The sequence below is a fragment of the Leptonychotes weddellii genome, chromosome 14, assembly GCF_054177405.1.
Source record: "Leptonychotes weddellii isolate Sample4059 chromosome 14, ASM5417740v2, whole genome shotgun sequence".
NCBI classification, from domain to species: Eukaryota; Metazoa; Chordata; class Mammalia; order Carnivora; family Phocidae; genus Leptonychotes; species Leptonychotes weddellii.
Genome location: NC_138382.1, coordinates 43,252,162 through 43,275,257, shown reverse-complemented (window position 1 = coordinate 43,275,257; position 23,096 = coordinate 43,252,162). Strand labels below are relative to the sequence as shown.

The 23,096-nt window shown below is 38.9% G+C and overlaps 1 protein-coding gene across 1 annotated transcript in view; it reads left to right on the top strand.

Annotated features, from left to right (window-relative positions):
- The first annotated feature begins 584 nt into the window (after positions 1-584).
- The window catches only part of LINGO2 (leucine rich repeat and Ig domain containing 2), a 278,837-nt gene continuing 256,325 nt past the window's right edge, over positions 585-23,096 (top strand). Inside the window, exon 1 of the mRNA XM_081803057.1 lies at positions 585-731. The gene's annotated coding sequence lies outside the window, so the exon portion shown is untranslated. The remainder of the gene's footprint in view (positions 732-23,096) is intronic.

Sequence of the window (23,096 nt, the reverse complement as noted above, 5' to 3'; positions counted from 1 at the left end):
GTTGAATTTGCAGCATCTCATATATGCCCCTCAAAGGCGTTTCTCACACACTAGCCTACAGACGTGATGCAAGTTTTTTACAAGGAATGTTGACACTGGCCAGAGTGTGAGAACTAACAAAGGAAACTATCTTTGATCTAAACCATCATGTGGATTTTTCTTTAGCTGCCAATGAGTTTGGTCCTGTTGAACCACATTGCTCAGTTACCCTGAGAGTATGATGGGTAGAGACAGAAAAATATTCTGGGTACTCCAAGTGGTCACCTACATGAAGGAGAAGGGGTACACACCATAAAATGTGTGAGTTTTAATATCAATAATGTTTATTTACACTGACAGCTTAAATAGATCAATAATACTGTTAAGAGGAGCATGCACTCAGCAAAAACACCTTTGTAGCACATAAAGTTCAGTCTTCTGGCTTTAATGTTTATCAGCATCTTGAGAGGAATTTATAGCCCCTCACATACTCCTTTATGATTTTCTTATTGATTAAGTAGTGATGCCTGCTGGACCTAGGACATGGTTCACTATTTTTCAATTAAAATGAAGAAATACCTTGTTTGTTGCAGGTTCGCTTCAAGCAATTGGCTTGTGGGACTTTGAGAGATGCTGCTGCCCATGACATGTTGGAATTACCATGATCAACTACCCAGTTTGGATTTCACCCAGTGGCCAGGAGCTTTGCATGGTAGACAGCAAAGGTTGGATTTTTAAAAAGAGTAAATCAGGTAAGATTTGAGGAAGACATCTGATCATTTATCACTTGCTATAAGGGCTTTCGTGTGTTGCCAAGATGTATTGAATAATGTATAGCTTTTCTATTTATTTTCTAAGTCCACTGAACAGGTTGTTGAAATGGTACTCCCTTGGATTTAGGAGAATGTATATAATAATAATTGAGTCCATTTTTCCTCAAGAGGAGAGAGGAGTTATTTTAAGATACACATAAAGCAGACACAAGATAGTATGGATGCAGGTTAATGCAATAGCCAAAAATTGCAAGCTAAGGACATTTCCTCTTTAAGTAACTCCTCTGAACTATAATGGGATAAGCATTTGTACTTTTGAAGATGGTGTAGGGAAAGTGTTGCTGTTAAGTAGTTGTATTTTACATGATATAGAAATGTGTCAGTTAATAGTATATGATCTTATAAATATGCCTCGGGGTTACTCTTATTTAGAAGATAATACTATTAGTCTGCCTTTTATTTCTTTTTATTTATCACTTAATTTCTGTTCCTCTAAGTATTATTTAAAATGGTGACACAATGACATACTTCGTTATTACTGTGGCTCCTAGAATTTACAATGTTATACTTTTATTTAAGTATTCTTTTTGCTACTTTTCTCTATTTCATTTTGGAAACTCTTCTCCACTATTGCTCATAGTTTGGTCAGATCTTCTTAACTGTCTTCCTCCTCCATAACATAATTTGAAGTTGTTATCAACAAATACCTGGGAGAACAACAAATTATTCTTGGGCTCTGACTTAAAGACCATCAAAGCTTTTACAGCTTCTTGGAATTTTATGCACCCCAAAGCAAGATTTTCTTTAAGTTCAATTACAGAAACAGAAAACATAAGTAAACTTCATTAACTGAGAAAAAAAGGAGGGTGATTATTCTAAGTCACTTGAACTTTTTACAAATATAGCTTTCTTACTTTATGAAAATAAATGGAACTCAGTCAATAAATTATAGCCTAAGATAATTATTTGGATGTAAAAGAGAACTTCTCAAGTGACTGAGAATAATTGATTCTTTAAAGTTTGATAAATATCCCTCCCCAATCCCATAATAACTTATTTGTCTATAAGATGATATCAAGTGAGTACAAAACTCAAATAGAAACAGATTTCAAATTTGTTAGAAGGAGTGTAGATCACCAGACTCGTGGCAGAAACCCTTATTGATGACCTGAGTTGTGGACGATTGTCCTGCTTAGTGGCAACGTGGGTTATCCATACTTAGAAGAATTCTGCTAGTATGTAAATAAAAGTGACATCAAAATGCAGGATGCATTTGGGGAATAAAGCTCAACTTATTTCCAGGCTTTGTAGCATTAAAATCAAGCAAATAATTAAAGCAAGAATGCTTCATGATAGACTTACATATTCTTAAATGTTTAAGTCTTAGTCTCTGAGTCCAAAATAAATTTCATCCTGATTGTGTGTACTTCTATATTTTCAACAAAATGGGGCTGTATGCTAAAACATCAGACTTAGAAGAAAAAAACAAAAAGGAGAAGGATAAAATTAAATCTATTTTGAAGGTAATCATGTGATAATGCAATTATTAGCACTTATTTATTTTATCACAAAGGAAGAGCTCTCCTCTACTGTGAGACCAGAATTTTTATTCTTTAGAGTACTTTTTCTTTCTGAACTGCGTAGGTTATCAATATAGTAAAAGAATACAAGGGCTTTTGATCTGAGTATTATAAAGAAACATAATGTCTTTTCTCTTTGGACAGTCTTTTGAAGTAAATCCTGTTAATTAGGAGATACAGAGATAGTACATTCCACTGTCCTGTATAAAAACATATGATATAGAGGGGCTCCAAGAACATAAAAGACTTGACAGTGAATTCATATATTTTCCCAGTTAAAGGTTAACTCTTTAAAAATGAACAGAAAATTTATACATTATAGCTTTATAGTTTATATTAGTTTTAAATTCATTTTTGTTCTCTAAGAAGGGCAGTTGCATTTTTTATAGCAATGCATGTTAGCTTCTCCATAAAGTTAAGTGCCAAAACTTCCAAATTCTGCTTCTCAAAAGTTTATAACAAAGCCATAAAAATTTGTACTGTTCCTAGCTTAAAAACAATTTTTCTTTCTTAAAGCATTTTAAAAGTAAAGGTTTGGGCGCCTGGGTGGCTCAGTCGGTTAAGCGACTGCCTTCGGCTCAGGTCATGATCCTGGAGTCCTGGGATCGAGGCCCGCATCGGGCTCCCCGCTCCGCGGGAAGCCTGCTTCTCCCTCTCCCCCTCCCCCTGCTTGTGTTCCCTCTCTCGCTGTGTCTCTCTCTGTCAAATAAATAAATAAAATCTTTAAAAAAAAAAAAAAAAGTAAAGGTTTGCCTAGCTCAGGATTACATTATTGTATGCTTGTATGTAGAAGCAATATTACGCTAGAAAGACAAAATACAAAAGGTGAGATTTTTGAAAGTACTTCTGATAATAATAGCATGCCCCATGGAATGGAATATGCAGTCTTAACAATCCTCCCTGCCCTGAGTTCATCTCACAAAGTGAAACTGAAATGTAAATAGCTCAACTTTAGGTAAAATGAACTAAAAAGTTTAATGATATATTTCAAGCAGAATTCTCCATAAATTAAGATGAAGGGCCGTTAAACTGATTGGGGTTTTAGAAGGTCTTTGAGGCTTAGGAGGCATTTCAGCAGCACAGCTAAAAAGTGGGGAGAATTTTAACTGATGGAAAATAGGTATGACAGCATTCTAAGCTCGGGGCACAGTATGGCAAAGCCACCCTGATGTAAAAATAAATGTTACCTTTGGAGAAGGGAAAGCTTGCCCCTGGAGAGTCGAGAGGCATGCAGGAAGAGGCGGAGCATAGAGGTAGGGGCTGGACCTGAGTGCTTTGCATGCACAAGCTGCAGTGTTATAAATACGAACGTGATGTAGTCGAATCTGTGCTTAAAGGAAAGGACCCTGACAATGGGTGGGGTAGGGGCAAGGAAGGTATGTGCAGAGAGAAATGATAAACTCAGAATATTCAGTTCCACGAGTACAGAAATGTATTATTTTTAGTGCTGTGTCACCAGTGCCTGGAACAGTTCCTGCTCATCACTGATTCTGTTCCTCTCTGTTAAATGCTGACTAAATGAGTATCTCTCAGTGATAATCCATAAACTTCTACGTTTGCAACTTTTTCCTTTTTTAGAAATGGTTTGAAAACTCTTCATACAAAGGATGAAAAGAATTTAACTTACACGTTTTTCATCACATACATGGGTACACACACACACAACCCCCCCAAACTCTCCCAGTATGTGCTTGAATTAAACCTCAGATCCTGTTCCTGAAATTCATGCTTCAATTAAGATGGGGGCAGCTGCTACCCTCCTTTATTTCCCTTTTGAGACTTCTATCTCTCAGGCTTTATCCTTCCCTTCATCGTTTTATCATCACATCAATCACTGTTTCTCTCCTTGGGAACGCAGCGAGCATTGCAGGCACATTTTTATGGCTAGAAAACAAACCTACCCTACTTGGCCTGTAGTGCTTACTTAAACCTAATTAAGTAATTCTGCTGAAAGTATCATGTCCTTTCCATCACAATGCACATTTGGTCAAAATGATAGGGAACACTTTAAAGCAGTGGAAAATAGCTGGAGAAGGGAGTCCAAAAAAGACACAAGATGAATGAAAGTGAACTTCAGCTCAACCTTCTTCAACACCATCGTCTAATGAGCTGGGGTGCGTTCACACCTCTACTACCGGAAACTCCTAAGTCACAGCCCGGCTTTCACCCCAATTGTTTTATTGAAAATTACCATTGTAGTAAGGCTCTCCAGAAGTAAACCAGATTCGGTACATTTTGTATGATTGAATCATCTATTTTCAGGGAAGTTCTCTTATAGTCTGGGAAAAATGTAAGAATTTCTTTCTAAATATGCATACTTAAGGAAATGTAGATATGATTCATTAAATGTAATATTCTTGAGACCAAGGTCTTTGTCTTTCTTCTCTAAGACCTTAATTCCAAAGCCATGTACATTTTCAGTAAACATATCTGATGAGTGAATGAATGAATGAATGAATGAATATCAAAACTTGTGCTTCAGATCAAAATTGTAACTTCTGTGTTAACAGTAGGAAATACATCTCTGTCTTGTTAGTGAGGCCAACTGGCATTTGGTTCACTTGTCCAGCATCAGATCACGGGTGTCTTATTCTCTCATGGCTTCCAGTACTGCCATTATTTAGTAACAGATTTTTTAAATCACCTAATGACAAATAAAATTTTTTTAGGGGTATGGAGGATTTAATATAAAGTAAAGTACCAAGGAAAAACTTTTATTAAATGGCTTCTTGCCTTTATAAGTAAAGTATGATTCTCTTTTACAAACAGTCACAAATTTTAAAAATTTATTTTTATAGATCTCAAATGCTTGGAAGAAAGAAGCAAGGTTTTGTCTCTTTCCATGCTGTTGGGTGTGGATTTTTCTGGATAGAAGTCACTAGAATACTACCATCCTAGCAAGTTACCCTTTTGTATTTCGAAGAGGCAGGTTATAGCAAATTGTAGTTGTAAATATACTATTACATTTAAAGGCACTGGCTTTAAGTGAGGCCTGGATTTGAATCCCAACTCTGACACTTACAAATTCTGTGATCTTGGGCAAGTGATTTGTCATCTGAGAGATGATTCCCAATTGGTAACATGCACATCTTAATAGCTGCCCCATGTACAGTTGTAAGAATTAAATGAGATCAGACATATAAGACACTCAGCAGAATATCTGACACAGTATAAATAAGTTACTGCTATTATTATTATTATTTATGGTCTATAGAGGTAGCAGTTCTACCCAGACATTCATTTGTTTCAGCCAAACTTCAGAATATTTTACCCTTGGTCCCTAGAAGGAAATGAGATGTAAAATGCTTAGCAGAATACCTGACATGCCTCATAAGCACTCAGTAAGTGTTTGTTGTTGTGGTGCCAGTTATAATTAGTTCCTTATATAAGCATTTCTCTTCTTTAGGCTCTTTGAGGAGATCTTGGGTCTAATCTTTCTATAGCAACAACTTCCTTCTTAGGATAATGGCAGATCTAGGAGTTATGGTTAGTGTTATAACTCTAAGATAGGGCCCTGTTTAACCATCTGTTATTAGTTATATTATAATCACATTGCTGGGTATCTTGGTATTGAGGTGAATAGCATTTTCTTTAAAACCCAAGATGACCAGAATGGTTTTTCATACCAAATTATAGTCTTTAGAATCAATAAAACACATTGAAAGCCACTAAATGAAACATTAACATGTATCTTACAGTAGCAAACATATCATCCTGATCTGTTGACATAGTTCTCTAACTTGGAAATACTACTTCAATATACACTCATAGAGATTGTCTTTAAAGGTCCCTGACATTAATCAAGCATTATATGTAATTATGCCTTTAACCTTTCCTTTTGTTACATGTATTTTACAAGAAAGACTGTTATTAATTTTGAAATGAAAATTTAGAATTAAAACTACATTTAACATGGTAAACTAATAGTTTAAAAATTAACTCTCATGGGCGCCTGGGTGGCTTAGGTGGTTAAGCATCTGCCTTCAGCTCAGGTCATGATCCCAGGGTCCTGGGATTGAGCCCCGCATCAGGCTCCCTGCTCCTTGGGGAGCCTGCTTCTCCCTCTGCCTGTCTCTCTCTCTCTCATGAATAAATAAATTAAATCTCTAAAAAAAAAAAAGAAAGAAAGAATTTAAAAAATTAACTGTCATGATTAATCTCACAACATGCCACCTAAAACCACATAAGAGAAGAATGGTGATCAATCAGAGACAATTCCAAGCATTTCTGACCTGACTTTGTAGACTCTCTGTTTGGGCTGTCCCCAGCCTTGTAAGCAAAAGGCAGGATCTAGGTCATCAGCAGAGATGTGAGGGAAGGCGAAGTAGAGTAGAAAACCTTGCCAATATTTCCAAATTACATACTGTATTCTAATGCTTTTGGCTCAGTTGGTTAAGCGATTGCCTTCGGTTCAGATCATGATCCTGGAGTCCCGGGATCGAGTCCCACATCGGGCTCCCTGCTCAGCGGGGGGTCTGCTTCTCCCTCTGACCCTCTTCCCTCTCGTGCTCTCTGTCTCTCATTCTCTCTCTCAAATAAATAAATAAAATCTTTTTAAAAAAATAAAAAATAAAATAAATAAAATTATCTTTCTACTGAGGCAAAGAGTGACATTTATAGTGTGCTCTAGGTATCTGTAAATTTAGCCTATTCTGTCCATGCATCCACATTCCCCTTACCTTCTTTTTCAATAACTCCTCCTGTTTTTTTTTATTTTATTTTATTATGTTATGTTAATCATCATACATTACATCATTAGTTTTTGATGTAGTGTTCCATGATTCATTGCGTATAACACCCAGTGCTCCATTCAATATGTGCCCTCTTTAATACCCATCACCAGGCTAACCCCTCTCCCTCACCCCCTCCCCTCTAGAACCCTCAGTTTGTTTCTCAGAGTCCATAGTCTCTCATACTCCTCCTCTTTAAAAAGAAATTAAGGCAGCTACTTTTCAGAGTTTGCAGGTCAGATCAGATGTTTTTGTCTTTGAATGAAATTCTTAAAAAGGACCATTTTAAATAATTATAATAACTGTTATATTGTTTCTCTTATGTTGTTACGAAAAAAAGAAATAAATCTAAGGTTGTTGTTATATAACAAAATAATTGCTGGGTTTTAATAGTGTAATGTGAGTCAATTCAAGGTCTGACTACCCCAGGGAAGAATTAGGCAAGTGGCTTTTAGGAAAAACATACATTTTGCAATTAATCAAATAGAAAAGTCACTACGGAACACTGGGCACTGGCCCAGCATGTTGCATTTACCCATTTAGCATCGCTTGCAGAGAGAATGACCCAATTCTTTCATTCTTTGAATGGAGGAGAACACCAAACATATTTACTACTGGATACATCAAGAGCTGCCCCCAAAGCATTACCAACCATTCAGATCACCCTGGTATCTAAACAACTCCCAGGTTTTTACACCTACTCTGAACCTTCCACTTCTGCAAATGGATGTTGTCTTAATTGAAACAAACTTGTGAGTAGTAGCTATATAAAAAGGAAATCACACAAAGATGATCTAATAACTTCATTGGTAGTACCCTGTGTTTATTTGTAAGAACTGAAATTCACAACCTTTTAACATTCTTGGGTTTCTTTGCATGCTTCTGTTCCCATACTCCCCTAAGTTTATATTTGTTATAGCCATTAAGGCAAAAAAATTATACCTTTGAACATATTGAATTCCTTTATTAGATTGAGATCTCCCTGTGGCATTGGTGCATCTTATTTACATTGTAGTCCAGTGCCTAATGAAGTGATGAACATTTAATAGCTCCCCAATAAATGTTTGCTGAATTAATGAGCACTTTCTGTACACTATTTTCGTATCATCTTCAGATGTGCATTATTTGCCTTCCATCCACATCTTCTGAAATTCTGTTTATCACTCCATTTAACATCCCCCCCCAAATTGCTCAGAAAATATTTATCAGTATCTACTACATCATAACATAGTGCTTAGCTTCTCAGAGCTTGTGATACGCCCTTCATTGTCCTAAAAGGAACTTACAATCTAGATGCAGAGACAAGACAAAAACATAAAAGACTAAATTACCACTTGAAGGAGTAAATGATTTTGAGTAAAACGAACACCATAAATGATATGAATATAGTGTAGTCTAAGATTGTGTCTAAGCTAGGTCCATTCAGGAAATTCATATTTGGGAAAACCTGAGTTTCTTGGGCAGCTGCCAGAGCTGAAGACTGGGGGGGCGGTGGGGGGGTACCCAGGAAGAAACAATCTAAAGGAAGAGAATCGGTAGACAAACCTGACCTGATAAGTAAGGCTTAGTCATCAGAGGAGAGAGTGATGTGATGAGCTGGTTGAATTTGTCCCCAACATAGCATTTCCGTTCACAACTGACTCATATGAGAATTTTAGAGAGACATAAAGAATGGTGGCATAGAACTGAAATTCCTGTGGAAGATATTAATATTCATGAGATATTGCTCTTACATCTATAAGATAGTGGATACAAAGTTTGTATCCTTTAATAGAAGATAACAAAAAGGAATGGAGGTATTGCCCCCCACTTTGCCTCAGGAATACTGCCTGGTTTGGGGAACTGGAAGATGCAGCTAATCATTGGCTAATCACTCAAACAAGGACGGTCTGGAAGCATGTGTCATGCAGGTGCATCCATGCTCAGTGAAAGAGCAGTACCTAACTGAAATATCAGTGTTCCTGACAAAGAAGGAAAGAGGGATACAAGAGTATAGTAGTGACTATTCATATTTTTGAGTCCATGTTGACTCCCTTTGGTGATATCTTGAAATGCCTGGGGCAAGACCCAACAGAGTGTTATCGGCAAGTGGCATGTTACATACATAACAGATATTTAGAGAGAGGTGAGTTGACTGAGCCACAGTGCAACCTGAGAAGTCTTCATGAGGCAGAATCTAGATCTACAAGGAGAGATGAAGGTAGTGGGGAGAGGTGGTACTAAAAATGAAGATGAGCAAAGACATAGTATTGTGGTCTGTATGGGAAACCATGAACATAGCATTGTGACCGTAGCTCTGTGTAGAGTAAGAGAGAATGGTGAGCAACTGGATTGGAAATGACTATAAGGGGGGCGCCTGGGTGGCTCAGTCAATTAAACGATGGACTCTTAGTTTCAGCTCAGGTCATGATCTCAGGTTCCTGAGATTGAGCCCCACTTGGGGCTCATTGCTCAGCATGGAACTTGCTTGTTCCTCTCCCTCTTCTCCTCCCCCACCCTGCTCCCCACCCCCGCTCTATCTCTCGTTCACTCTCGCTCTCTCTCTGGAAAAAAATAAATGAAATCTTTTAAAAAAATAGATATCAGGCCCAAAATTTTAAAAAGCCTGTAGCTGCATCATGTCAAAAATCTAAAAATAGCAGGTTCCTGATGTGAAGATTTCAGAATTTTTGATAGTAAAATCCCTCTGACCCATAGCCATGCAGTAAGCACCTTACATATTTTATCTTTATTTTCAAAAGCTCTATGAAGAAGTATTATTATGTTTATTTTCTGTAAATCAAAACTGAAGCTTATAGAGTTTAAGTAACTTGCCCACCGTGATGCATTAATGGTTGAGCCACGATCTGAGATGAGATCTGTGCAATTCACATTGCACTGCCGCATCTTGCCCCCCTCTCCTGACTGCACTCTGCTCAACACCCTGACCTCCCTCGCATCAGGGCAGCCTTGGATTTTTCCCACCCTGTTCTATTTCCTTGAATAAAATACTGGTGATGCCATGCTATCTACAGATTGAAAAAACATGAATGGTGGGTGGGTCTCTCACTTCTTGAAATCCATTCTTTTAACGATATTCACTTTACCTGATATTTTTTGAAGTCAAAGGCTTTGAATTTTCCATTTTTTTTTCAATGCCTTGTGATGAATCTGACTTGAGCAGTTCACCTTGGTATGTTAACGCCATAGGAGATAATGTGTGTGGTACTTTAACAGAAGACACACACTCATGTGCCCTCGGTGACTTAGGGGCAGAGTTTAAGAGTTAAAGGAGATAATTTGGGAGAAAGGAAATAGGTTTTATAAAGGAGGATGAGGCGGGCATAAGAAGTGTTGAAGACGGAGGAGACTGAAGTTAAGGAGGGCCAGCATGGGGGTGAAACGATTAGGCTTGATTTGTTCTACATAGAACATGGCCTTCACAGGACACAAGACCAGCATTCTGAACTGGAAATAGGCATGACTTGGGATCTAGAGATGAAGATACCCTCAGTGACAGGAAATCGATAAAGGCTTTCTCTACAGCTGAATGCGGAGGAACTGTCTGTCTACTCTAAAGACCCATGAGCAACTAATGTAATTAGTTTCCAGGACCATGTTAAAACTACTATGAATATACTATGAATATACGCAAGAATCACTAAGGGCATGAGCTATTGTGGGGAATACCTACCATGAGGAAAGAGAACTGTAGTAACTGGAAAATCTCCAAGTTAGTTGGAACAAAGAATCACCATACCGTGTTGGGTGTTGTAAAAGGGTGCCAAGCTACTCTGCTACCGCTTCCTACTCTTTCATGTAAAACTGATTTAATCATACTTCTTCTTAATGAATGAATTTGTTTGACCTAGCAAAAACAGCCTACAAAGAAATTTCATTTTAATATAATTGTGTGTGAATTTGTCTTGGAAGTTGGAAATAATTGGGAGATAAATCCAATTTTAAGAGGCAAGTGAAGAAAAATCTTCAATATGCACAGTTCAGATAACATTATGCATGTGGTTTTCTTCTAATTTATAATGGAAGTTTTCCCAGTTATTTATGAACTCAGTAAAAAATGAGAATGTGCTATCAAATATATCTGGACGTCAGTGTAACCCAAACATTAGTCATACATTTGCAAATTTCCGGAAGAAAAAAAAAATCCTCCTAAAAGGACCTTACTCTTTTAAATGTACTCTTACAAATGGGCCTTAGAATAATACAGTAGAGGTTTGCATAAGGCACAGAGGTGGAACAGAGGAGAGAATGGCTGAAAATAAATTGGTGTCTCGGAAACATTATTTTGATACTTATGGTTAGAACTAATTTTTTATGCTTTGGTCACTGAGATAATAAAATAACATGAATTATAAAATATATCCATATATACCATCATCTACAGTAAATATTAATTGTAACTACATTTTAGCTCTCAAATATATCCAGTTCTCCCCATCCTCTCTGCTCCGGGATTGATACAATGGTTTCTTAACTGTTCTCTGTAGCCCTTGCTCAGTCTCTTTGCCATCAGATGGGGCTTACTATCTGGAGGAAAATGGAGTTCCTTTTTTGTCCATTGCTCTCCAGGGAGGGGAATAATAACTGTGCCTGGAACATTTGCTAAGTGGCCTATAAGTTTAAACATTGTCCTGTTGGAAGATCACAGAGCTTCTGTCAGGCTTACTTTCTAAATAGCAATGCCAGGAACCACTCGCTTAGGTGTAACTGCTGCCAAAGGATTAAGGTGTTTCCTTCCCCTCCCTGGACGGATGGGACCCTTGCTTACCCAAAGTCATACTAACAACCTTAACTCCTCTTCTGCAGAAGGAGTTAATTAAATGAAATAGTAAGGAGCAGAGCAAAATGGGCACAATATGGCAGAATTCAATCTGGGATCCTTCTTCCTCTGACTGGTAGCTTGGAATTTTTTGTGCAGTCCTTCACTGACTTTCCTGGGCCCCAGGGTATCTGAGAGCTTTTAGAAGAGTGCTCACTATTAGGGGCTTGGTTACCAAACATTAAGTGACCACTGTCCCTGAATGGAAGATTCTGGATAGTTTTGTGGCTCCTTTTTCAAGTGTGGTAAATTTTAGCCCTGTTTCATTTGTCTTTACAAAAGGACCACTATACTTTTTCCACTGACAGGATTAGATGATACTTAAGGCCATGAAACCAGTGTAAATAGGGGCTGCATTCAAGAGCAAGATAACTAAGGTGTATGGAATAAACGGTCTTTTCCAAGGAGCAAGGGGACATGTAATAGTTCATATGATAGGCAAGAACCAATCATATGGGTTGTTAGGAACAAGCTGGTTTCCTTTTAAAATAAAAGTCAGCCCACAGATTATTTATTGAGCACCTACGATGCGAGAGGCATTATTTGAAGTTCTCGTGATGGTGGGGAACCAGAAAGATGGACCCTAGTGATAAGGACTATACGAAGCTTACATTCTAATTGAGAGAGGCATATAATGAATGATGTCAAAAGAAACTAATCCAAGTGACTCCAAAAGAAGGTTAAAACCTTTAATCAGCCGACGTGCATCCGAAGCACCTGAAAACCAGGTAACTCTCCAGGTCAAAGCCAGGTGGGGATTTTACAGGGTGAGGAGAAGAGAGGGGTGCCTGTCCCTGTGGTCTGGCTCAGAGAGCAGTTTCATCTGCAAGTGCAGATGTTGCTCTTGTTGTTGGAATGGTTGGAGGTTTTTTTGTCCTTGGTTGTCTTGCGTAGGATCATTGTTGCATGACCATCCAAAAAACCACTGGAACAGTTCTTTTGAAAGCTGTTTTTATAAATCTTGCCATTTGTTAGTCAAGGTTCAAGGGCAAAGGAAGTAGGGGAACAAAAGGGAAAAGGGAATAAGAAAGAAGAGAGGCCGTTGTTAAAGGTTGTTTTTGTTCTTTTAAAAAAAGTGTGCAAATAAGATATCTTCAGGGATTGTAAATTGAATGAAGAAAGAAAACTCAAGGAAGTGTGGAAGGGAGTCATTGGGGAGGCTCTCCAAGGAGGAGATACTCAAGTTGAAACCGGACTGTTGAGAAGGAAAGAGCCGTTGGATTGCACGGGAGTTCCGGCAACTACAGAGGGCCGGAAGCAGAAGTAAGCTTGGCAACTTCATGGAGAAGGAAGAACGAGGGAGATGTGTGAGACAAACTAGAGAGTTCGTAGACCGCGCTCTGATATTTGGTGACATGGGGAGAGAAGGGGAAGGATACAGGAAAGTTCATACTTGACTGCAGTTGTGCTCAGCTGTCCATCGACCCTTGCTGCACATGGCAGGTGTTTAGAGCAGATTCCAATGGAGCATTTTGGAGTAGTGTTTCTCAAACGTCAGTGTGCTTAGAAGTCACCTGGGCGTTATGTTAAAACGCAGATTCTAATTCAGAAAGCCTGAGATAAGGCCTGTTATCCTACTTTCTGAAGAACTCCCAGGTCATGCTGATGATGCCGGCTGAAGGGCACCCTGAGTTAAAAGGCTTCAGGGCCTTTGTTGGCGAGCCCTCTTTTCTCTCCATCTGCCCCAGATACTGAAGGCATCAGAATGAGTACAGCCATGTTTTACTTTCTTTCTTTCCTTTTTTTTTCTAGGCAAAGAACTTTATTTGTTGTTTCAAACTTTATTCCCAGGCTTCTTCAGCTTAATTAGCTGCAAAGAATGAATTGTGTATAAGCAAAAACTGAAAAGAACTGCAGTGTCCCAAGGGCTTGGGCTTAAAAATATTAGAGATCTAGATTTTATCAGATCCATGAACAAAATTTTTAAAAGCAGTCATAATATAAAATAGCAGCTCCCAGTAACTTCTTCAAGTTTTATCTTCTTCAGAAGTTGACTCAATTCAGTTTGCACATGGCAGGTGTTTAGAGCAGATTCCAATGGAGTTTTTTATCATCTGCTGTAGCCATTCTATGAACCACCTTCTTCTTTCGGCGAGCAGTTCCTTTCCCAACAATGCGCACTTGTGCTTGCATTTTGGCAAGTTTCTCCTGGTTCATGATAGTTTCTTTCATCTTGTTGGAGCGGAAATGGGACCACGTGGGGGAATAGGGCTGGTGCTCAGGCGGACCAGCTGAGATTAGGTGCACACACGCGGGGACACAAGATGGCAGCTTTTACTGTCTTTCTTTTTCACCATTCAGAGTACCATGGGGAAGGCTTTTTCTGGGCCCACCTAAAACCACTGAGATCTCCTTCAAGGGCTGGTTCCTGGTAGATTTCCAATTTAAATTAAAGAATGGTTAAAGCTATTTAAATCACCTTCCATCCAAGCCTCTTTAATATTTTGCAGATACGCTATTTACAAATTCCATGTTATCTCTGAGGAAGAGTAATAACTGTTAAGTGAAAGATACCCAATTTCTCATTTCTTACTTAAAGAGCTATGTTTTTCTTTATTAGGAACCCTTCAGACTGCTGATTACAGACACTGAAAATATCTGTTCCTCTCTAAATACAGAAAATTCTTTCTAAATTATGCTAAGTAATAATATAAAACTAATTTCTTAGTAGATAAAGGGCATTTGTAAATGTGTGTATGTAAGGGTAGTAATTTGACTAAAACATGACCTAAACAAACTAGGAACAGTAGGGAAAAATTATTTTTCCCTCTGTGATTAATCAACTCAGAAGTCCTAAGTATTTTTGACGACTTCTTAAAAATACAGAGCAAGGGGGAAATGACTAGGTCAAGAGGACTTTGTTGCTGAATTGCAAAACATCACATGAATCTATAGGTTGCTGAATAACTGATGGTAGGGAAGAACGCGCATACTTTAATGATCCTACCTGAATATATTTTCTTTCATCTTTAGGAAAGTATATTGTTTACAAGCAGCAGGTTTAAGACATTGATGGGCATAGAATCTGCTCAGCTACCTACTGTGCGTGTGAACCTTGGCAAATGGGTTAGGCCCTTCTGAGCCTTAAAGTCCTCATCTGTAAAGTCTGGGTGACAGTCATACCTTGTGAAGTTTCTAACAATTGAATAGAATATGCACATAAATTGTGAGCACGGTGTCTGGCACACAGTAAGCTTTCAATAGATGTCAGGCATTAATATTAGTAGTATGGTTACTAATTATTATCTTCCCAACAGAACAAATCCAATTCAGGAAGAACCCTTTGGCAGAGCCTTCAAACCATATGCGTGATCTGAAGCTCACCTACCAGCTGCTGATTTGCTTGTTTATTTCATTTGATTTTCCTTAGCTGCACATAAGGGAGGTGGGTGGCAGAAGCTTAATTTATTTGTCCCTTTTTTTGAAAATGTGGGTTTGGGCTCTCATGCTATTTTGAGGCATGGTCTGGTGGTGGCATTGGGGATATGCACACTTTAGGGAGGTGGGAGGATTATGAAGCTCTCCTGGTAGCTCCAGCGTCTTTCTTTCCCCCAGTGACGATCATAGGTGCTGGATTGCCAGTGCTGCCAACCAAAGGCCTCTCCTCCCACAGATCTGGAAACACATGAAAAGAGCCATGACTCATGGGCTACAACTTTTTCTGCAGCTTGATACAAGCACTGATAGGCTTGGCTCCCATGTTTTCATCACCCCACAGGCTAGCCGTTGGGGAAAGGGCTCTGTGGGTTTCAGATAAAGTGCTTCCTGACGATAATTGAGAACAACTAAGAGATGCTGTGTCAAGGTTAGGACATTGTTCCTGTTCCTTTGCAAAAGTCAGTGGAGAGGATGATCTTGGGTGACACCAGGGTGTCTTCAGATCCTTAGAGGTATGGCATTTGAAGTCTTTCAAATCTTTCTTTACAAACTATCTGAGAGAGTCCCTGCTTTCCTGCATTTCATCCTTTGTCCTTTGCACTGTTCTCTAGCAGGACTTAACTCATTGTGTTCTCTTTTGTTGTCGTGGTTGTTATTTGGCCTGCCTGTCTTCTGTGGACTGTGTGCTCGGTGAGGGCAAGTCTTTTTAATCCTTGGATCTCTAGCCGTGAGCTCAGGGCCCAGTAGACAATAAATGCGTAATAGTCATTGCCAGCTGCATGGATGGATGGATTGATGAATGGACCGATGGGGGAAAGAAACTACTCCAGCACAGTGGACTGTGTGCATATGCGAATACTTTGTGATTATCGGGTGGACACAGGGTAGGGATTATTGATTAAAAAAGATGGTTCTGGGGGCGCCTGGGTGGCTCAGATGGTTAAACGTCTGCCTTCGGCTCAGGTCATGATCTCAGGGTCCTGGGATCGAGTCCCACATCAGGCTCCCTGCTCCTTGGGAGCCTGCTTCTCCCTCTGCCTTTCTCTCTCGCTCTCTCTCACGAATAAATAAATAAAATCTTAAAAAAAAAAAAAAGATGGTTCTGAAATTCAGAAAACTTACTTTGCCATCAAATGCAAGATCATAGTATTAAACATGAAAGCATTCACTTTGACCATAAAACCCGTAACTAATTTGGGGGAGACTTTGAGATGAAAGAAGAAAGTTTTCTGAAAGGTATAAATGGATGTCTGTGACAAACATGACCTTTTACATGAAAATTAAAACAGATTTGGTTTATGTAAAAGTAAGATATATTGAATCTGGAGGAGATTAACATGGACAGAAAGCTTAATGTTCTATTGAGAAAGAAAGAAATTCATCCATACACTCACTGAAATAGTATTTATTGAAGACCTACTTTGTACTGGACACAATAGACCAAGAGATGAATTCATCCACATCCTAGTCCTCTGGGGCTCCACAGTTAAAATCAAGTCATAGACATGAACTAGTAATTGTAATAGTAGGAAAATGGAGGTGTGATCATGGCACTACAGAAACACAAGAGATGGACATGTTTAACCCTGCTCAGAAAAATCTAGAAAGGAGAAAATGGTGACATTGGGACTGCAATTTAAAGGATGTGTGAAAGTTAGCCATGACAGGAGGGAAAAAGAGGTGATATATGTGCAGAGCTAGAAGGGCTGGGAAGAACAGGGTGCATTCTGGGAAGTACCAGTACTTCTGTGTGCCCACTATGTGGCGCTGTGGATGAGGAAGTGAATAGCTGAGATGAGACAGATAAGTGGCGAAAATCACTCAGAACTTGTACACCAAACTATGGATTCAAAATTATCCCTCCATGTGGATGATGTATAACTAGAGAATGTAGTAATCAGGACTAAATGATTTTCCAGATATTGAGGTATAACGCCTAAAGAGTGTATTGTAATTTCACCTTGACAGGTGGAAAACTGTGAGTTCAGTGGTTATGTGGTCCTGACCTGATGTGCTTGTAATTCTTTTGGTAAAGACAATTGATTTAAAATGTAATAATGTGATTTAACTTTATAGCCTTTTGTCAATTTGATATACATTATATTACAAATCAGAAAAATGCCTTGGGAAAAATATCACCACGGTTTTATTTGAGGCTACGTGGAGAATCTTCTTAGATTCAAAATGGACTCATTGGTAAATCAGGAATAAAATCTAGCACCCCTGGTTTCCTGCACATTGACTTTCTTATGAAATCACTCAGCTCAGTAAAATGTAATAACCTGCAAACCTGCAAGGTGATATTTTATCTTCGTAGCTGTATCATGCAAACTCTGTTCTAGGGTTATATGTCACCAAGTTTTCCTGCATGACTTGGAGTATCTATCTTGTAAGAGTCTCCATTCCTTGCCTCAGATAACTTCACAGATTTTTTTTTATATAATTTAGTTTAAAATTTTATTTATCTTTGGCCAAGGAAGTGTTTAACCAGACATCCTCTTCTTAAAAATCAGTTTTTGTCAGTGCATAAGAGGAATTACTATAGAAAATCAAGAGCATGTCTTCAAAAGCTGCCTGGATTTGTCTGATATTTGTTGAACTTATGTTTTTAGAATGCCTATATGCAAAGCACTGTTGCATTTGTATGTGTGTAGGGGATGTGCACAAATAACACTAATATTGGTGGATACTCCCATGGTAGATACTGTGTTGTAAGGCATTAGTCTAAGTGCTTTTTATAATGTTAACACATTTAGTCCTTGTCTGTAAAGTGGGTACCTTTTTAAATCCCCATTTTATAAATGAGAAAACTGAGGCTCAGAAAGATTAATAAGTAACTTGCTCAGATCCTGAGCCAGGAAATGGAGGAGTTAAGAGTTGAACTTGTGTTCTCTGGGTCTACAGCCTCTGCTCTTGGACACTGTGCTAGACTCCATACCCTGGAAGGAAACTGGGGCCTCCTGGAGTCCACGGTGGGAGGATGAGTTATGGATCCATGTGGGAACTACTTCAGAAATACAGAATAGGAAGAGTTTATGTCTGAGGTAATCATGAAGGGCTCATAAAAGAGGAAACATGGAAACTGGGCCTTGTCAGGTGGGGGTTAAGATGACACTGCCAGCTAGAGATGGCCAGCAGAGGCCCCCAGGTGGAGGAGCACAAGGTGTATTTAGAGGAAAACACATGAAATAGTTTGTCTAGAGTGCTGTGGAAAGCCAGTGTGAGAGGGCAGAGGTAAGTTACTGGAAGGGTGGTCATAGCAAATTCTAGAGAACCTTAAAGCCTAGATAAGAGAGTCTGAGATTCATTCTGGACGTGAAGGTTTGGGAGTTTTATTTATTTTTTTAAGCAAAGGAGTAAAATGAGGGAAGATGAATTAGGTAGCCATATGTAGGATTGGTTAGGTGAAACATGAAGAAGATTTGAAAGGAGAAAAAGGTTGGTACACTAATGGATTTAAATGCTTCATCAAGAACAGCAAAAACAAAAAAGAACAGAGACTTCTGAAGAAATTCAGTTCTATTTCACTCTGAAATAGAAACTGAGACAGTCTGCAACTTTGCTGTAGCAGAAAAGGTACAGTTATGAAGGTCACGTCTTGCCCACCCTACATCAATAGGACTTTTCACACCATCTTGAAATCTGGAAGAACCCATTCTTCAGTTCCTCTCTGCACTCTGAAGATATGAGTAACAGTTCTTTAATGTTTCCTCTGTTCTCTGGTGATAGGTTTGCCCCAGATAGTTGTGCAGAGGGGCACAGTTAATATATTATTTTCAGATGTTCGCGGCTGTCCTGTGGTGTAGAATGATGATATGTGTGCTGCTTTGAGGTGGGCACGAATAACGGTCAAAGCTCACTCAGGGCACAAGAGACAGGAATGACTGAGTCAGGAGGAGGTTCGCAGGTGCTAATGCACATTCTTACCTAAGTCCTTGTAGTTTCTGAAGAGGCAGAGAGTAAGGAGCTGAACCGGATTGAGTTTTGATTTTTCTGGTTGGATTGCCTGTACATCAAGAGGCCACAGACATCCAGATACCAAGAAAAGGGAAGAAAGAAACCACAGGATGTACATGCAGCAAGATCTCTGATGTAGAGAAGAGAAAAGGCAAATCCCTGTCAGTTCTATGTTAGTTGGAGTTGAAATTGTAGGGCATCTAACAAAATGTAAAATTTTCTTTTTTTTTTTTTAAGATTTTATTTATTCACTTGAGAGAGAGAGAATGAGAGAGAGAGAACATCTGAGAGGGGATAGGGTCTGAGGACAAAGCAGACTCCCCGCCGAGCAGGAAGCCCGACGCGGGACCCGATCCAGGGACTCCAGGATCATGACCTGAGCCGAAGGCAGTCGCCCAACCAACTGAGCCACCCAGGCGCCCCAAAATGTAAAATTTTCTAAGAAGCTGAGTTTTGAGAGCAATCTGGGAGGTTCCAATTTCGCTCTGAAAACAGCAGGATCTGCGTGGCCTTTTCTTTCCATTAGGTGGGTCATAATTAGTTGCATCAGAGAAAATGGCAGGATGATTGATCCGAAAGTTGTAACTTTTTTGTAGTAATCCTCTGAGTAAAGTTCTTTCTCTGTGAAACATTTTATTGTTCAAGTAATGTGCTGACAACCTCCTTACAATGCCCCACAGTCAATGGTTCTCTCAGGTGTTTTATCAAATGGGGCCTGTTGGGTTATCTTGGTGCCTCCTTTCACTCAAGAAGAAGCTTTAATAAGCCCAAACTTGGGAGGCATTTTGAAATGATAGATAAATTGTGAGCATGTTAAAGAAAAAACAGACTAAGTTTAAATGTTATTAAACTACATCCAGTTTTAAAGCTACTACTAAATCAGTCACACATGAAAATATAAGCCAGTGATGGAAGAATGACTGAATGATTGGGCATCTTCAAGCTTAGTTCTGATCATCTCAGATGCCAAACCCCCTTTCCCACTTTGAATGTGACTCAGTTCAGTCAGTTTGTAGGGAACAGGATTATCAATAAGTCTGACAGGCTAAAGCCTTGAAGCTTTCAGATGCTAGGAAGATGCTAATAAGACCAAGGCTTTGGGGGTGCCTGGGTGGCTTGGTTGGTTGAGCTTCTGCCTTCGGCTCAGGTCTCCCAGGATAGAGCCTCTTGTCTGGCTCCCTGCTCAGCAGAGAGTCTGCTTTTCTCTCTGCCTCTGCCCCTCCACCACCCTTCACCCCTCTGCAGACCCCTTGTGCTCTCTCACACTCTCTCTCAAATAAATAAATAAAATCTTTTAAAAAAACAAACAAACCAAAGCTTTGGTTTGGGCCCATTTATGTCATTTTACTTACCTTGTTCTCTTGCCTCTTTTGTAAACTTCTTATTTTAAAAATAACTTAAACACACAGAAAAGTTGAAAGAATGGTACAGAGAATTCACCTGTTTTCTTTACCCAGAATTAACAATTGTTAACGTTTTACCAAATTTGCTTCATATTTCTCTAGTCTACAACTTTTTCTAGAACCATTTAAGAGTAGGTTGCATATGTTATGGCCCTGCACCCTTTAATGACTTGACTGCATATTTCCTAAAAACAAGAATATTCTCTTACATAAATACAGGGAATTAATTAAGGGTAATACTTTAGAGCCCATACTGAATTGGTCATTGGTCCCAGTCATATTATTTATAGTACCAGTACGAGATCCAGTATAGGATTATACACTGCACTTACTCTGTTAGAACTTTGACTAATAGGAGAGGCTACAGGAAAACAGTTTTCAGATAATGTTTGGAAAGGGGCCATGAGGACTCAGGTTTATTGGGTACCTTTTTATCCTCAGAAGATGTATTCCTATGAGGTAGTCTGTCAATCAGTGTTCTCCAGAGAAACAAAGCCAATAGGATATTATTATATATCCTATGTATACATTATATAAATTTATATATCTATAATTTATGTAGTATAGAAAATGTATTATATAATATATTCCTATATATGGTAATGATAGTAATGATTCAAATATTATTGTGAACACAAAAGAAATGGCTGTAAGCTTTCCTAGAAACTTGTGTCATTCCCTGTTGGGAAAAAAAATAAGATGGAATTTATCTTTGCATAGAAAATTTTAAAGCACTTTCCTTCTATCTATCTATCTATCTATCTATCTATCTATCTATCTATCGAGAGAACACGAGAGAGAGAGAGAGAGATGATAATGAGGTCAGACCAGTTCAAAACCAGTAGGGCAGGCCAGGCTGGAAACTCAGCAGGAGTTGACACTGCAATCTTGAGGCACGAAGCTTCTTCTTCCTCAAGAAATCTATTTTTGTTCTTAAGGCCTTCCAACTGCTTTGATGAGACCCACCCACATTATTGAGGGCAATCTACTTAAAGACAAGTGACAGTAGATGTTAACCAGATAACTTCACAGCAACACTTGGCTTCATGATTAATTAAACAACTGCCCTAGCCAAGTTAACTCAGAAAGCTATCAGAGATAGAGACCATCATTCACATGTTACACATGAGGAGTCTAAGACTTAGCACCATAGTTTTTGTTTTGTTTTGTTTTTATTATATTAGTCACCATACAGTACACCATTAGTTTTTGATGTAGTGTTCCATGATTCATTGTTTGCGTATAACACCCAGTGCTCCATGCAATACATGCCCTCCTTAATACCCATCACTGGGCTAACAATACCCCACCCCCCTCCCTTCTGAAACCCTCAGTTTGTTTACCATAGTCCATAGTCTCTCATTGTTCGTCTCCCCCTTTGATTCCCCCCCATTCATTTTTCCCTTCCTTCTCCTAATGTCCTCCATGCTATTCCTTATATTCCACATATAAGTGAAACCATATGATAATTGTCTTTCTTTGCTTGACTTATTTCACTTAGCATAATCCCCTCCAGTTCCATCCATGTCGATGCAAATGGTGGGTATTCATCCTTTCTGATGGCTGAGTAATATTCCATTGTATATATGGAGCACATCTTCTTTATCCATTCATCTGTTGAAGGGCATCTCGGCTCTTTCCACAGTTTGGCTATTGTGGACATTGCTGCTATGAACATGGGGGTGCATAAGGCCCTTCTTTTCACTACATCTGTATCTCTGAGGTAAATGCCTAGTAGTGCAATTGCTGGGTCATAGGATAGCTCTATTTTTAACTTTTTGAGGAATCTCCACACTGTTTTCCAAAGTGGCTGTACCAACTTGCATTCCCACCAACAGTGTAAGAGGGTTCCCCTTTCTCCACAACCTCTCCAACATTTGTTGTTTCTTGCCTTGTCAATTTTTGCCATTCTAACTGGAGCACCACGGTTTTTGTTTTTTTTTTTTTTTTTTTTTACTAAGGATACTCATTGTGCATGGCTGAGTCAGAAACGTTTTTTTTTTTTTTACTAAGGATACTCATTGTGCATGGCTGAGTCAGAATATAAATCCAGTGTGTCCCACTCCAAAAACCTGTGCTTCTCCCATGGCACTCCTGTTGCCTAACTTCAACATGAGATGATTTGGAAAGTGGTAAGTTTCCAGTCCCTGATGGTATATAAACACAGACTGAATGACTAGCTATCAAGAATGTTCCAGAAATGATTCAAACCTTAAATAAGGGCTCATGCTGTGTGGGTTTTCAAATTCTATTTGCCTTTATGAATCTATAGTGTATTTTATTATTTTTTTTTATTCTTATGTTAATCCCCATACATTACAACATTAGTTCTAGATGAAGTGTTCCATGATTCATTGTTTCTGCATAACACCCAGTGCTCCATGCAGAATGTGCCCTACTCAATACCCACCACCAGGCTAACCCATCCTCCCACCCCCCTCCCCTCTAGAACCCTCAGTTTGTTTTTCAGAGTCCAT